The sequence below is a fragment of the Columba livia genome, chromosome Z, assembly GCF_036013475.1.
Source record: "Columba livia isolate bColLiv1 breed racing homer chromosome Z, bColLiv1.pat.W.v2, whole genome shotgun sequence".
Taxonomy (NCBI): Eukaryota; Metazoa; Chordata; class Aves; order Columbiformes; family Columbidae; genus Columba; species Columba livia.
Genome location: NC_088642.1, coordinates 68,184,704 through 68,202,099, shown reverse-complemented (window position 1 = coordinate 68,202,099; position 17,396 = coordinate 68,184,704). Strand labels below are relative to the sequence as shown.

Below are 17,396 nucleotides of genomic sequence, written 5' to 3'. Positions count from 1 at the left end.
GTCGGCGCCCCCACCGGCGGTGTCGGGCCCGCTCCGCGGAGACGGGGGAGCCGGGGCCGCGGGGCCCGGGGCTGCGGGGGCCCGGGCCGGTGCTAGGGCGCCCGGTGGCGGCAGCCCCGCGCTGGGTTCTCGCCGGTGCCCCCGGGGTGGTGTTCCCGGGGCAGTGCTGGGCGGGCCCGCACCCTCCCCGGCTTCCTGGCTGCTTATCGGGTGGGTGCGTTGGAACGAATGTTGGGCCTAAGGCCCTAGCGCAGTTGTCATGGCAGCCGCGTTACTGGTGCGCTGGGTACAGAGTCGGCCTGGCCGGGGAGGCTGAGACAGGACACACGGGGAAAAAGCCTCGGAAAGGCCGGGACCAGTGCGCTCCAGAGAGCGGCTCCCGGTTCTGGGAGCTGGGAGGGGTGGGGGTTGCCCTCACACCTCAAAATAGCAGCACTCAAAACAGCACAGCCACCTCAGTGAGCACAGCGAGTGTCACATCAGGGCAGGAGCACCGGTGTAAGTTAACCTGCCTATTTACTCTGCAAGTTGGCTTCTCAGCGTTGTCCTGGAAGTGTGGTCTGTCCCTGCAGCACAAGCCTTGTTGGAGCGTTTCGCTGTTAGGACACAGAGCCCGGGTTTCCCGCAGAGCTGCGAGCCTTAAGCTGGCGCGAGCTCTGCATCTCAAGAGCGTGGTCATGTGTGAAGGAATGATACTGCATAAAGTAAGATGTGATTAGTAGGGAAATTAATAACATACATTGGCTGCTTTAATTACGTACTAAGATTGGAAAAATGCTGCTGTATGGGCAGAGCCCTCCAGCGGCAAGGAGGAACGTGAGAAAGAGCTGTTCTCTGAAGGCACTAAGGGTAGCTGCGGCAGTCCATCTGTGCTGCCTGGATTCTGACCGAGGCCAAAAGCCTTCAAGCCCTGTTGCAGATGAGTGATTTAAGGTCCTGCTTGGGGAAGGGGTCGCATACATCTGTCACAAGCCCCAGTTAATGCTAGAAGATGAGTAAAGCTGACCGTGTCCCTCCTGGCTGCATGTATGCTGAGGTGGCCTTGCTGGGAAGGGAGTTCCTCGCTCCCTGTTGGTGTCTTGCTGTTATGGGGCTCTTCCCAGCTGCTCCCAGTAAGTGCTAGACTGCCAGCGCACGGGGATGTGAAATCGCTGTACTCAGCCGCTCTTGGATGGACTTGCTCCTTGCTGTTTTTTTAGGCTTAACGTGCAATTTGCTGGATGAGCCATGGAAAATAGAGCCGTCTGTGAGAAACTGCCTGCCTTTGCCAACGAAAGCTGTTCTTCCCTGTCTCTGTCCCCAGAGTGCTTAAGAAAGTAATCCAATAGCATAAAGTTGAAAAAATACTGAGTGAGGCACACGGCTAACATTTTGCATGCTGTTGTTTCCTCTCTGTGATCCCAACTCACTCTTTTTAACCCCTGTGACAGAGGTGCGGGGATTACTGCTGGGAATTATTGGTTAATCATCCCAGGCATATTTCTTTTCAATGACAGGTGTATTTATATCTGTTGCAGGTTGTTTTGAAAACAAGTCTGGTCCAGACTATAACAAAGCAGAGCTGTAATATCCAAAGATGGCAGCTATTTTTGTGCTGGCAGCACATAGGAATCTGGCTTGGTCCGTCAGTAAAGTCAGCTGGTGCTCTCCTGCTGCAGCCCAGGAACGTGCTAACAGGCTGGATGGATGTTGGTGGTATATATCCGATCTGTCCCTTCCTTCCCTGATAGCTGCAGGGGGAGGTGGACACCCCAGCTGAACCTCCCTGGGTGGGGAGTCAGAGCTTTTTGTGAACTTCATCAGAGAAAAGGATTCCAATGCACCCAGCGCTGCGCAAGCACTTGAGAAGCCGACTTTGGCTTTGAGCTAGGCACAGCTATGGCCAGCCTGATCTGGAGTTGGCAGCAGTCCCACACCTGGAGACCTCCAGAGGTCCTTCCAGCCAGCACGTGCAGGTTGGTAGCTCTGGCAGAGCATTGCATAAGGGAAAGAAAGGTTTCCATTTTGTATTGTGGCTCAATTGGGAAATGCATGCAAAGGGAGATAAACGGTCCTGCTGCAGTTAGGCAGCACAGATCATCTGCAATAAAACAGCATAGAACCCGGTGCACATCAATCCCAGGGCTGTAAGAATGAAGTGAGTATCTTGGAATCAAAATTTTTAAGGGAAGAACTTTTATCTTTTTTTCCTGGCAGAAAATTTAATAAAAGAAACTTCAGATCCCGCCCAATCCGAAAGCCATCAGTTTTGTACATTCCCCTCCTGCATTCCCCTCACTTCCCTGGGAGAGCAGCTTGAGCACCAAGCCAGGAGTGAGCTGTGATTCACGCTGACCAGGTCACCCGTCTGTAGTGGCTGGGGAGCAGGATTCAGGCACTGACTGAGGTGCAGAATCACAGCCTGCAGCTCAGAGTAGCTGTACACCTGTGTGGACATCACTGTCCTTGCCAGATGGCCACCTGGCTTCATGTGCGACTGCGCTGCCTTCACAGACTGCTAAATCGTGAGAATCCGTTGACTTAAGATGTACATTTTGTGATTATACAGAAGACTGTGAGTAATTTAGTTCTTTACTGTGACAATATGATAATAAGATTTTGTGTGTAATAGCTGTTACTTTTCTTTCTCAAACAGGACCTTGATCTGGTAAGGAAAAACAATATCTAATAAATCTGAAAGCCAAAATGGAGTTAGAGACTTTGATGAACAACTTTATGACAACCTTACAGGCTGACCGCATTCAGTAGGACTTGCATATTTGTTTATTGATAGTTACAACACAAAATCTGTGGCTATTGTGGGACAGTATGATGAGAATGCTAACAGACTGATATCCAACCGAACTGAAGTAGCATCCTGCAAAATATGTTAAACCTTACTATGAGTTAGAACAGTGCAGAACCCAGCGTCAGAGCTGCAATCTCTGTCCTTGCAGCAGAGGGCAACAAAGAAACAGAAGAAACTAAAGGAAGAAGCTTGTGAAGAAGTTACAACAAAATGCAAGTACTATGATGGCAGCAACAGGCCCCTCACTCTAATTAACAATTTCTTAGCCTATTCAGTTATCACCTCCTGCAACAGTGCAGTAACAATGACACACACTGGGTAGGTGCTTCACGGATGCCACCAGAAGGTCAATTGCTGGAAAACAAGGATTGGATTACATTTAATCAAACGCAACAGTATTTTGTTGAGACCCCTCCTGTATGTATTTAAAAGAAACTAATTAACAGTTGCTTGTCAGAGAAATTTCACTTGTTTCATCAGTGATTTGGCGTGGAGGGATGGTTCAGAGCAATTTGGATTTTGTTTCCATTCTAGGTCTTAACATGCAAAATATTTAAGATAACTACAGAAGATGTTTTGAGTTTGTACTGGGCCCCCTGTAAATTAGATGCACTAGCATATCAGAATGGTACAGATTTACATTATTTGGATTGGGAACTAAGTGGTGAAAAAACTTTCAATGCATTTGTTTTCCTTATCAGGATGACTAATCAGCCTTCTGCCCCCTTTTGACTTCGGAGGCAAGAAGTGACTGCACCACAACTCCAAAATAGCCTGTCAGATGACTGTGATCACAGGGTTGATTGTGTGGCAGTTGCACATTCCACTGAGAACTGTAGCCTTCAATGGGGCAATTGATGGCTCTTTAGCACCTTTTCTGCCCCACTGTGCCTGTCCCAAACTACACGCCTAGGGTGTTACCAAGGTGCTGACAGTCACATCCTCTCCTGCCTCGGGGCAGGGTGACTTCACCTCCACCAGCTGATGGGACAGGAGGGGTGGGACCCTCAGTCGATTGACAGGGTCCTTAACAAAGGAGGTGCCCAGAGTAGCTGCGAAGCTTCTGGAGTACGTTGTAATGCCCACAGCCACATCTGATCAGACTATAAAACAGGGTTCCCGACGAAGACGCCCTTTCAGTGGTCTTTTCAGAGCTGTGGGTCTGTGAACGGGAGCCCTTTCCTTAGGCAGGAACACTGTCTAAGGAGACTTCCCAGGATTGAGAGCGCCTCACCTCCTCATTTGAGTGAGCGATTATTTACTAGATATATCCTTGAATAAGCCCTTGCCTAATCTAGGCGAGTGATTATTTATTGTGAGTACCCTGAAGCGAGAGGCCTCTAGTTTTGTTTCTTGTGAGTGACTACATGCACATTGTGGATCCTCATTATTTTTATGTTGTTGTATCCTCATATACCCTTAAGTTGTTGTAATCTCCTCACCTGATATTCAAACCTGTATTTTATGTTAACTGCATTGTGACTGGGAATATATTCAAAAGAATTTATGTGTAACACTGTCGAAACGAAATTATAGTGTTCATGAGTGGACTCAAGTGAAACAACATCTCCAGAGAGCATCCTCAGCTAAAGCATAAGGCCTGGTTCAGGATTTAGCCAGTGCCCTGCAAAACCAACTGCATGATTTGCAAGAATTAATGCTACTAACATTATCTAATAACATAAAGTGATTACACCCAAAAACATGGTTTTCACGCCTCAATCTGCATATATGGGTTTTTGTGGGAATTGGATGTGCTTGTGTAATATATTTTATTGTAGTCCTCCGAATCGTCTGGAGGATGATACAGAATGTGAAGAATAGTAAAGCCAGAGTCCTTGCTGCACTCATTGTGAACCCAATGTTCAAAAACAAAAAGGGGGAGATTGGACTAACATCTTAAGAGCTATTAGAATATGGATCGAGTGGGTGGTTAGCAAGTGTGGGAATTACAGGATGGGCATACCATACCCAGCGTAAAAGGGGTGGTATTTCCAGTGGTGTCTCATCTGTGTTCGAGGATGACGGTGGTGATCAGCAGAGGTGGAAAACATGGCAGCTGTCTTCCACCAGCAATCTGCAGGCGAGGAGCTGGTCAGAATCTCGCCTACCCTGTATGGCGCCAGCACTTGCAAATGGTTCAATACCTGCCTGGGTTTGGGCTTCCTCACCATGACTACCATGGGTGGTGTGACCTTGGACTCACCCATCAAAGTCTTTGTGCACCAGAGCAAGATCTACACAAAGGGTTTCCACAGCTGGAAGGATGATGAAGCTGTGCAGTTTGCCTTCACAGAGTCACCCAAGGGCTTAGAGTGCATTTGGGTGACTGGCCTAGGGGACGCTCACTGCATCGATAAGAAGAAACCCCAAAGAAAAGATGAGTGCTACAACTGAGGTGAGTGGGGTCACCACGCCAAAGAATGCAAGCTCCGGACATAGCCCAAGAGATGCCACTCCTGCCAGAGCACCACTCACGTGGTTTCCAGCTGCCCAAAAAAAGCTCAGCAGTGCAGCGGACAGCCACTGAGAGTCTGACTTTTGCATTATACATTTGATTTAACTCAAATGTTTCATTGAACTTTCAAAATTTCTTTGTTCTATGTGCATGTGTTATTACTCGCCTGTTGAGGGAGAGAGATGGGTTTTCTCATGCAGTTGTAACCTTCTTACCTGTGGTCAGGCCATATGTGAATACTGTTTAGCCACTTAATCTGTGTAACTATCTTAGTCAACTTAAGTCCCCACGTTTTTGGTTATGATTTTCTCTTTGGTTCCCTAATGACTTCTGAACTACTTAAGGATTCATGGCAGGGTGTGCCACGTGGTTGTGCCTGCCTTGCATGGGGGATGCCATCAAAGATGTGGCAGAGACAACCGATCCGGAAGCATAGCTAGAAGCTAGATAAAAGAGGAAGAAACAGTAAAAAGAATAGCAGCTTCAGGTTCTGAGGGATCTGCTTTTGTATGGATTAATAATAATGTTTGTGATTGTTGCTATATTTTTAATTGTGCCTTGTTTGATAAAATTGCTCGAAGACATGGTATCCAAAACCTTTGTGAATGTTTGGTTTTCGCAAAAGCAGAAAGGGGGTATTGTGGGACATTTGAGGGATTTTCTTGAAGCTAACGGACATTATCTGGAACTGAACCGAATAGACCTGTGAGGCCTATATGACCAAGAAGAGAGGAAAACAGCCTACGTGCCTTATGTGACTTCGAGCAGCCTTGAGCGAGAACAAAAGAAAGTGTGTCCGGTGAAGAAATCAGGAGTCAGCAAGTCAGCGATTTTGTAGTGAGGTATCGCTGAATGCTAGGGCTTGTTCTAACTGTAGAGATCCAATCCCTTGTTTGCGGCACGTGGACAGTAGCTACTATCCTATCACATGCAGCCTGTGAGCGTGTGGACAAAGCAAGGAGAATTGTAACAAGCAATAAATGGCTTCACTTGGATTCACATTGGATCGTGTGGAGTCCGTGGCTTTCGCCCTTGCAATCCAACCCCCAGCAGCACGGCAGGGAGGATCAGTAATTTAGGCCTGTCTCTGAGAGATACCCAATGAGATGTATCTTGGCCTAATTAGGCTTTAGGGCTCAGGAACTCAGTTCCAGTTGCCTGGCCTCTGTTTTGACCCCTCTTTTCTTTGAAGTTCATAGAGAAGAGGGGAGAGGAAATGAGAGGAGAGGCCCTGCTTTTCCTGTAAAATACCTCATTCCTTATAAAATCGTTTGGCAGAAATCTCTTTCAGCTGGACAAGCTGAGTACTTTAATACATGCCTGCAGTCATTTTCCTCCCTTGTCTCCTTCTTTTGGCTGCTCAGTCACTGCTCTGCATCAGTAAAACCGTGGATGCTCAAACAGGAATACTCCTCGAAGAGGTTGCAGAGGTGATCTCCAAAAGCGTGCTGGGGGCTCTGAGCTGCAGCAGCTGTGTGGTTTCCTGGGCCCAGCACCGCACAGTGCCCTGGCACCAGCTCCACCTCAGCTCTGGATTTTCAGACTGTTTTTCCAGGCAAGCCTACTGCAACACACAGCTTCCAGCCTTTGCCAGGCTGTGGAGAAACCCCACCAAACACCTTCCCTCCTGCATTAATGTTGCGTGAGGAGGAAAGTGGCCCAGGCAAGGTGAGGGAGAGGCATGTAGTGTCTTCAATCTGCCCTGGGTATTAGGGGTGTTTCAGAGGAGGGGGAGCTGAAAGCCCCAAAGGAAGGCATCCATATTCCATATTCCCTCCCACTGTAATGCAGAATCGTCAGGAGGTCTCATTAGGAAGGCATCTGTGGAGGTCTGTAGCTCTAATCCCCAGATCAAAGCTAGATCAGGTTGTGCTTTGCATTGTCCAGGGACAGAGATGTGGCCTCTTAGATGTACCACTCTCATGTGAAGGAACTTTCTCATGTCCAGCTGGAATGTTCCATCCTGCAGCCCGTACCTGCTGTCCCATGTTCTGTTCTAGTCTGCTTCTGAGAAGAATCTGGCTCTGTTTGTTCCATAACCACCATTCAGGCAGTGGATGGCCCCTATGAGGACCACTCAGTTGTCTCTTCCGAGGCTGGGGAAGGTTCCCTCAGCATCTCTTCATATCCCTTGTGCTGCAGCCTAATCACTACCTTGGTGGTTCACTGTTAGGATCTCTCTGGTTTGCCAATATCTTACTTGCTGTGGGTAGCACTGAACCTGATGCAGCACAGAGGTGAGTCTTCAGCAGCACTAACTGGTAAGGAAGGATCATAGAATCATTTTGTTTGGAAGAGATGCTCAAGATCATCAAGTCACACCTTAGCCTAATGTTGGCGCTAAACCACGTCCCTGAGAACCTCATCTATGCATCTTTTAAACACCTTCAGGGAGGGTGACTCCACCATTTCCCTGGGCAGCCTGTTCCAATGCCTGACAACCCTTTCCATGAAGAAATTTTCCCTAATATCCAAGCTAAAACTCCCCTGGTGCAACTTGAGGCCATTTCCTCTCATCATATCACTCACTACTTGGGAAGAGAGACCAACACCCTCCATGCTACAACCTTCTTTCAGGTAGTTGGAGACAGTGATGAGGTCTCCCCTCAGCCTCCTTTTCTCCAGGCTAAACAGCCCCAGTTCCCTCAGCTGTTCCTCATCAGACTTGTGCTCCAGACCCTTCACCAGCTTTGTCACCCTTCTCTGAACTTGCTCCAGTACCTCAATGTCTTTCTTGTAGTGACGTGCCCAAAACTGAACGCAGGATTCAAGGCTGCTTCTGGCTTATTCCTCCAGCCTGTTGAGGTCACACCAGGTGGCAGGCCTTCCACTCAAAACATGGGGACCACTCCCGCAGTTGACTTTAGCTATGGGATTTTTCTCATATTTTCTTGGGATGGGTTGAAAACCACCTTTCCACCAAACCTGTGTGTAGTGGGTCATCAAGGGTTCTGAGAGCTGCCCAGGTTTCCTCTTCTCTCAGACAGGCATCCAGGGCAAGCCTTGGGAACTGCTGTTTCCCTGGAAGGTGGCCTTGGTGCAAAAGATGACTCTCACAGAGTGTGGTTACAGCTGGAGCCACTCTTACTTCTCCTTTTGAGAGGTGAAAGGATGGCCCAAGTGCGGTCAGAGATTTCCTGCACCTACATTCAGTGGTGGGCCACCTGCAGTCCTTGAGCCGGAGGTTTCACATTGTCTTTCAGACCAAGCCTACCCCACTGCTGCAGGGACAATGATCAAATCTGGCCACAGTGGGGCCTGAGCTCTGGTTTGGGTGAACAGCCGGTGATGGGGAGCCTCCAGCTTGCTTGATTGCTCCTCATGTGTACCTGGTGGCCTCAAAGGGTCTGGAGCAGCGCGTGAAGGGCCTGTTCTCAGACTGCCCACCAGCTTCATCTCAGCCCTCTGACTTCTAGCTTGGGCGTCTTGGAAGGACTGGCACCTGCCACAGGCTGATATAGGCTGGTTAGGGAAGGATGATGCTGGAAGGAGGAGGCCAGGGAAAGTAATGTGGGCACAAGGTTGTGCAGGGAAGTTTTCTGCTATTTGCAGTGAGGAGCAGCAGCTGAGGCGTGTGGGGAGATCCAGTGCAACTTGCAGATGGCCAGGCAGTTGCTGGAGTTGCCACTGAGGATGGCTTTTGGGTTCCTGCCCCACAGTGTTTCTGCATGCAATTAGCACAGAGCACCTGCAAAAGCCGCAGGTGCAGCTGTGCACCAATGCAGGGGCACGGGGTGCATTAAACCAATAGAACTGCAGGAACCCCTGCACAGTTTTCACAGACGTGCCCACTTTGCTTCTTATCTGCATGGTTTTTGTGATATGAGGACAGACAGACTTTCATTTGGGCGCATACAGAGCAGAGGAGGCCTCCTGAAAGCACAACGTGGCATGGTGTACTTGGGCTGTATCATCCTGGAGGGGCAGACCACGCTGCAGATTTATTTCTGAAGCTGGACCTTGCAGCCCACTGGAGCAATTTTGAAGTGTGACTCATGTCAAAACTGCTTCAAGGTTATAAGTGAAATTAGAAATTAGGCTGAAATGGCTGTTATTTACAGGCAAAAGTTGATTGAAGACATTTGCCTTTCATTTTTAAGGACTGCAGGCAGAGGAGAACTGTGAGAAGAATAATTTCTATGTAACTGGAGACTAATAATGAATAATGATGCTCCCTAGTGATGTTAAATAGGACTGAGTATATTTAACTTGCAGGCTGTGTTATATTTCCAAGTCATAATCTTGGGCTGGGCTCTGGGATGCTGTTATAAATGAGGCAAAATGTGATAACACAAGCGGTAGGAGTAAAGAAGGGACAGGGAATGATGTTTGTGATTTGGCAGGTGGCAGCCTTTCTTCAGGGTTAGCCCCAGCCCCAGTCCCTGCCTGGGGACCATTACTATCATCTAGATGCTCGCTTGGCTCTACTCGTCACCAGTGTGAAACGCCTTTGCTGTGACTGAGGCGTGGCTCTGGAGCAAAACAAACCACCTGGCAGCACAGCAAGGCTCACCTGCATCTGGGCTGTGTTCTGGGAGGGCTGGCGTTTGATAATCTGTGCTGGCACTGTGCCATCCTCTGCAGGAAAGGATCCCCATGGCTGGGATTTCCAGCACCAGCAAGAGCTCTCTCTTCTGGCCATTCCTCCCTGACACATCTAACAAAAACAGTTTAGTGACTCAAAACGTTGGAGCTGCCTGCCCTTCATTTGGGGTTGTCTCTTGGGGGGGGGGTGCAGTGCAAGGCAGCAGCTGCTCTCCTTCTGAATGAGCAGGGTCCTGCTGGATGGAGAGAGGCGCTTTCTCCCAAGTTAAATAGATGCAGGCTGACTGCTATGCCTCTCTCCCATCTGTTCGGGCGCCTGGGCAGGGGGAAAGTTCACCAGGCTTTTTCACCAGCCAGCAAGTGAGAGCTGGGCTGATGGAAGTGACCAGGACAGAGGAACACTCCAGCAGCTGGTACTGCTGCAGAGCTTGGGGATGGCAATGTGGGAGATGGTGTCTTCTTGCTGCTCTTTGTGTAGCCTGACCATAACAAACTTCAGCGTGGACAGGCACACTTTGGAGGCAAGCAGAATCTTTCAGTTAAAAGTGTTGTGTGATTGTTTTGGTGTTTTGTTTTGTTTTGTTTTTTAAAAAGTGAGTTAATATCTGCAATGTCAGCATGCAACAGGTTGGCTGGAGGAGATTGCCAAGTATCCTGTCCCTGTCACGGAGCACACACCTCACAGGGGCTGAAGTCAAGAGTTTAAGAGTCGTGGAAGTATCTGCTGGGACACTCCTCCTGGCAAAGAGGAAATAGCCAGCTACTTGAAATTCAGGAGCTGTCTCTGTAAAGCTAAGTTGTTATCTTTGCTTACAGAACAGCCTCTAAGCCAAGATAGGAATGCCGCAGCTGCCAAGATATGTCAGCTTGCACCCATGTCTCTTAACACAGATTTATCAGGTGTTTTGCACCTAAGCAGGATTTTATTTTATTTGTTGCAAGATGAGAAGCTGTAGGCATTTCTTAGTGATTTAATTTCTGTTGTGTACTACAGACCGTGTTTTGTGCTTCATTGAGTAACTCAGTAGAGCACCTTCAACCACTGCTGTTCATGAGCGACTTGCCTCACCCCAAAGGTTTTGGATCCCCAGCAGTGCCAGTGGTGGAGCCTCTGAGGAGTCTCCAGTTCATCCCCCCATGCAGATCAGGGCTGAGTGTGCTGAAGCAGCTCAGCTCAGAGGTGGCAGTGTCTGGAAATGGCCTTTTGGGTGGTGAACACCCGGGACAGCTCCTGGTGCACCTGGACGGTGTTGTGGGCACACAGCCCCCCATGCTTTCACCTTTCCATGCACAGAGTGGCTGGGGACAGGGCCAACCCCAGGGTGACATTCATGGTTGCACAGAACCCAGCAGCACAGGACTCAGCAGGGCCCTCTGAAGGTCCCCAAGCCCAGCACACAGCAGGTTTCTCCCAGCACAAAATCAGGACAGCTGTGGCTTTCTGCAGCCATGTCTAGGAACCCTTCCAAGGACAGAGACCTCCTCCCTCCCTGGTGCCCTGTCCCCCAGCCCATCCAAGTTGGGGTGGCTCATACAGTGGCAGTAAAGACATCCACTGTACCTGCCTATGCTGAGGATATCTGCAGAGACAAACCACGCAATTAGTGCTGGTTGCAGGTCTGGTGTTTGCTCTACAAGAAAAGGAGACCTACTGGAGACTTTCACAGTTTCCCAGCTTGGCTGTACATGCCCTTGAAGCTGTCCTTGCTGTGAGCAGGGGTTTGGAACTGGGCATCTCCAGAGGTCCCTTCCAGGCTGAACTTTCCAATGATTCTGCTGTTGTCAAAGGTTTCCTTGGCTTTCGTTCTCATTCCTCTAAACAAGAATTTGATGAGAACAAATTTCCCATAGTTCAAGCACTCTTGTGGTGAGAAGGTTATATAGAGCCTTCTTACTTCAGCTGCTGCCCCAGGAGAGCTTTCTCCTGGCTTATACCAAAAGGGCAGATTGCCACACAGTGTCAGACCCTTGACCACCGTGAGCCTTTTGGACTTGTTGGCTGAGTCACAGCACCACACCAACACACAGCGGCCATGGACTTGGCAGAGGACCCAAGGGTGGTCCTGGACACTTGTTGCTGGCATCTCATGAAGAGTTTTGTACCTCTGTGGTGATAAGTGAGTGAATAGAAGCCTCTGCTCCCTCCCATCCCCACGTGGCCATGGGCAATATGGAGAATTGTGCTTGGACCATCTCCATTCTGACATTGCTCTCATGAATGATGGAGCACGCCATGCTCCAACACTCTGCTCCAGGAATTGGGGAAAGCGTTTCCACAACCAAGGTGCATGGCTGTTTTCTGAAGGCAATGCTGTGCTCTCCTTCACACACTTGAACCAAGAAAAATGTTACAACAAATACCTGTGCTGGCTGTGCTTCCCTGTGATGGGACTATGACTTCTTTCAAGGCATGTTTCAGCTTCGGGTGTCAGTTTGCTGTGCTTTTACTGGAGCCTTTATGAGTGCAACAGAAAGACCTGGATAAGGAACCAGCCCTTGTCTGGAGAAACTCTGTGGATGCCTTTGTGGGATAAAAATGAAAACAAAACAAAACAAATCAATCCCCACCTAGGGTACATCCAGTGACGATGTTGATCCGTTACAGACTGGCTTCAGCATGCATGATAGTAAATGTTGGAAAATATTTATGGTGATCATTTCACAGATAATTAACCTTGGTTTTTTCAGTTGCTTACATAAATTACCAACAGCATTGTGTCTCAGGACAAACCCTGCTATTCAAAGTTTGACTAGTTAGGGAAATTATTATAAGCATCTCAAGGGGTCTACAGGTAAGATGCTGGAGAAAATTCTGGCTCCTTTTGTTTTCTTCTTTTGTAGGTTGAATATTTATATTTTTATTGCTTTGAATAAAAGTATTTCTTTGCAAGGAAATATTAAAAAAAAAAAAAACAGAAAAGGTGCAGCAACACGTCTGCAGACAAAAGACTAAGTTCTATAAAACAGAAATTTTTCAATGTGTATATATATGTACACAAACACACACATATATGTACATGTACACTTGCATGCTTTTTTTTCTTTCTTTTTTACAGTGCTGGAAATAGTCATTATGGGGGAATGGCTGACTCGCTGAAAGGCAGAGCCTCAGTCTAGAGGAGCCTCTCTAAATGAGAAGGCTGGACCACCAGAATGCTCACAAAGACCAGCAAGCAGAAGTGCCAGTGGTGCCTGGTGCACAGGGGCAAGGGATGCATAACCCTGAGCATCAGTCCAGGCCAGAAAGTGGCTGGTAGAGCTGCTGGTAACTGTTACAGAGGTAACTGTAAGCATGAGTGAACTTGAATATGGGCCAGAAATAATTTTAATTGTGAACAGTGCAAACTGCTCATTGGGCTGTACAAGGAGGACCATGGCCAGCCTAGAGGAGGGGTGTTGGAGACTCTTGTGTTTCTGTGGGTCCAAAAAACTTCTTCAAGATGATGTGTAAGGAGAAATGTGTGCTGATGCCGGTGAAGCACAAGGAATACTCCTTCACAGCCCTGTGTGTACCTGCTGAGGTTGCAGGTTGTCAAACCGGCGGAAACCCAAGTGTTCTGGCAGGGAGACCGAAGCAGACAGGCATGCTGGCAGAAGGCAGGCAAGAAGTTTTGCTGTGTGTTAGGCACTGGAATAAACAGACACAGCTTGTTGGCATAGCCTTAATAACTCATTGCCTGGATGGGCAGTCATGAGAACTGCGCCAGGGTGCAGGGTGGCTGCAGCAATGTCCCTTCTGCTTCCTGGGGCCATCGCTCCTGGCATGCCTGACAGGCAAAGGTTAGGGTGGGTCTTGCGACACAGCCTGTTCTTTTCTCAGCCAAAATGTGATTTTTTTGGCACTGTCTGCTGTCCTTCATCTTGTTCTTATGTTTTGCTTCTGCTAGGCGTTGTTTCCTCTGGAGGCCAGGGATCCTTGGACACACCATGTTTCAAGTGTTGCTGTGCCGATATCACCATAGTTTCTGCTATGTAGTAGTTTATGACTACCACACCATCTCATGTTAGCCGAGCAGGGGCTGCTGAAATGCCAGAGTAGTCTCTACCCTGAGCCATTGGTACAACAGCAGCCCACGGAGTTAAACATTAGCAGAAGTTACTTGTTTCCCTAGAGGAGGATCTTTATAGCTCTGCCCTTATTTTGTATTGTAGTCCCAGTAATACTGCAACTCTGACAGCAGGGGTTAGAAATTTGATTTGTTAAGATATTGCAATGTCATTATGTCTGGTGCTTTTTCAGAGTTTCCTGGATGTTACTTGAAACAGGGTAATCACTTACTCATGTGCAACCAACAACCGCATGGAAACCACTCACAAAAGAAGCCGCAGCCTTTGCTAACAAAGGAACTCCTTTCTGTTTTATTTTTCCAACTAAAATACCCCAAACAAAATAATTAAATTTCTCCCTTTGTTCTGGCTTTTTTGTTTGCTCTCACAAGCAATGCCAGTGGGGGGATGAAGATATGGGACTTTGGTCTTAGAATAAGTACTTTGGTCTGAAGTTTTTCCTCTAGGTAATTATTTCTAGTCCAGAAATATCAGAATGGGGAAGATATTTATTCTTTGGACCCATTTGTCTAGTGCATTCACATTACCATAGATGGAATACTTTGGAGAAGATATAAGAGAAGGATTTCAGTTTAATCAGGTCCAGGCACAAATTTTGGACCAACAGCTAATACAGCAGAGCATCAGCAACATCTGTCTCCTCTCTGCATTCAGATCCAAGTGGACTCAAGAGCTATCCAGGCATTTTTATGACAGAAAGATTTGCTCATTCAAGAACCGCCTCCCCTTTTCTCCTCTTGCTCTCCCAATGCAAATCAGTAACCTTTATTAACACCAGGTCTGAAAAACATTCCTGTGTTTAAACGTGAACACAGATTGGTGTTTGTTTTTGAGGCTGTCAGTCAAACAGAAATGCACGATCAGCCTGAGTAATTACACCCAGCACCTCCATCTGCTTGAGCAGCCCTGGGAGACCAGAGCTGGATGGGGTCTGGATTCCTGGGGCAGAGAGCCTGAAGCAGAGGTCAGGGGGGAATATTCAGCCTCACAGCAGGGAATGAAGCTCTGGTGGGTTGGGGTGGAGCAGCTGGCACAGCTGGAGCATAGGAGACGTGGCGGGAGGAATGCAAGTGCAGGGAGAGATTGGGTGGCGGCTGAGTGTGTCTGGAGGACGGGTGAAGGGTCTGTGCTCGGTGTCTGGCCCCAGGTGGGTCTGGTGCTGGGGGTGGACCTGTGTTGGGGTGCAGGGCTGAAGGGTGCTGCATGGGGATGGCTCAGCCTGGACACACCGGCAGGAGCCATCCAGGCTGAAGGGCTATTGCCCCCTGCTGGGGCCAGACCACGTTCCTTTGGCCACTGTTTTGTAAACAAAAGGAACATAGGAACAAAGGAACATAGATGAGGACTCACCCAGCACTTTCTCTGCCCATCTCCTGTGTCTTCAGACAGGACACAGCTCCTCCAGAAGGGGATGGGAAGGAGAGTTCCATCTTCCCCAGGGCTGCTTCTGAGATGAGTTGTCTGAGGGAGGTGCCCAGGCTGCTTTTTCATGGTCTTAACCCCTGGGAGTGATGTTTTGTGGCCTTTTGTACCTCCCTCCACCCTCACCTTTGCAGATCATTTAGGGGCCCTTGTCAGAGGCAGCCAAGACTGGACCCAGCTGGTGTTAATGATCCATCTCAGGTCCTAAAGGTGGGTAACCCTGCAGGCTGGGCTTCTGCAGTCTCTGTGAGCCACTTCTCTTTCTTGGCCGTGTCCTCATATGGTCATTATGTCATCTGATATCAGCTGTTGTCTCTCATTTATTTCTCTGGGGAAGGCCACCAGGCTCAGTCATGGCCACTCATGAGGCTCTCTCTCCTGGTAGATTTGTGGTTGGCACCTTCAGCAGCCACCAGAGAACTGTCATTTGGGGGAATGTGTTCTGCATCTTTGCAGTGGTGAAGTGGCACAACTGACTCATGCAGCATTGAGTCACCGCAGTGGGAGGGATGACTCAGCTGACTGTCGTGCAAGTTACAGTCCTGTACATAGAATATGTGGATCTTCACAGGACATGTCCTTCAGAGGTCCTGCAAGACTTGAACAAGCAGCTGTCTCACACTAGCAGGACATCAGTGGAACACTTAAATCAGAAGGGAGCCCTGGAGCACTCTTAACACATCCACTGATCAAAGCAGGGTAAGCCCAGCATCAGGTGGCATTGTTTTGAGCCTTATCAGTTTGGGTTTAGAGTATCTCGCTACCAGCCCTCTGGTCCCCAGCTGCACCCCTCCTGCAAGGAAGCAGCTTTCCCTTGCATCCAAACAGCTTTTACCCTGTGCCAACCCTTTGCCCAGATGATGGTGAAGTAAATGTGTACTTCCACCTTCCCATGCACCCTCGTCCTTGGGCGCACAGGAACAGCAGCGAGACGTGAGGCCACAAGGCAGCGTGTGCCCATTGAGAAGGGGTCTTCGGGGGGGGGAGGCAGCTAGGAGCTGACTGCACCGGGAAACAGCAAGGAAACACAAGACTGTGTTGGGGCTGGAGATGAAACAGAAAAAAAGGGCTTCCTGAAATTCAGTCCTGCCTCATTTACCCTCCTGCCCTGCCTAGCTGCTTGCTGTGGGGCTGGCAGGAGAGATGGCATTGGAGATGGGGCTTTCTAACAGTCTTCCACAGGCAGCAGAGCCAGGGCTGGTCTCTCCCTGCGGTCCCAGCTGCTGGCGGTGGGTTGAAGCTGTGTCTCCCAGGTCGTGGTTTAGCCTGTGGCTGATTTTCTCCAGGGCTAGCAGAAACTGGTTTGCAGAAGGGAGTATGACGTGATGACTGTGGTTTCCATGGTAACCTGTAGGCATGAGTCAGCATCTCCCTGCTGCGGTGGCCATGAATGCAGAGAGCTGTCTGTTCCCAGCTTTGCTCCAGGCATGGCACCCAAAAAGGCAGTGCTGGGGCAGGGGACGGGCTGTGTTTATAAGGTCTGAGTGCCCCTGAGCGTAAGAAATATGTCAAATAGGATCCACCATTTTTTCTGCCAGCTAATTATGGGGATCCCTTTTGCAGAATGGGGATTGTCCATGCACACCTGAAGGACACATGCTCTGCTTAGCATGAAGCTCCCCTTAGCTTCCTCCGAGCATATCTGTGCACTTGCCATGCGCTGGCTGGGGGCTACAACTGTGCAAAATGCTTTGTCCAGATGCACACTGGCGCAGACCTGTAGGCAAGAGCAATGAGAAAGTTCCTTCCTTATGCACAGAGATTACTGTCTTGGTCTTTGCAGCAGCAACTCGAGAGGAATAGTCACCAGTGTGAAGGACTAACAAGCACCACTGTGTGCTCTGTATGTGACCCGCTGCAGCACGGAGCAGGGACCTGCAAGTTACCATTAGGAGCAGCAATGCAAACTCCTTCTGTGTTCGTGGGAGTCAGAGGGCAGTTCAACTCCCAGGCGGTTCACCAAGCAGCCCTGGCCTATAAGCATCTGTTCTGAAGAGGGAGCAGAAGGGTCAGGAGAAAGTCCGTCTGGAAGGGCAGGGCTTCACCCAGCATGCACCCACCCATGCTGTTTCTCCCCCCCAGGCTGTGCACCCAGTGAGTATCCTTGGTGGTCTC

At 49.0% G+C, this 17,396-nt stretch overlaps 1 long non-coding RNA gene across 1 annotated transcript; it reads left to right on the top strand.

Moving 5' to 3' along the window:
• The first annotated feature begins 256 nt into the window (after window positions 1–256).
• On the top strand, window positions 257–5,842 carry LOC110355937 (uncharacterized). Its single transcript, XR_010469018.1, has 3 exons — window positions 257–498; window positions 1,518–1,955; window positions 2,636–5,842. It is a non-coding gene; the product is annotated as an uncharacterized LOC110355937 (long non-coding RNA).
• Window positions 5,843–17,396: the final 11,554 nt, after the last annotated feature.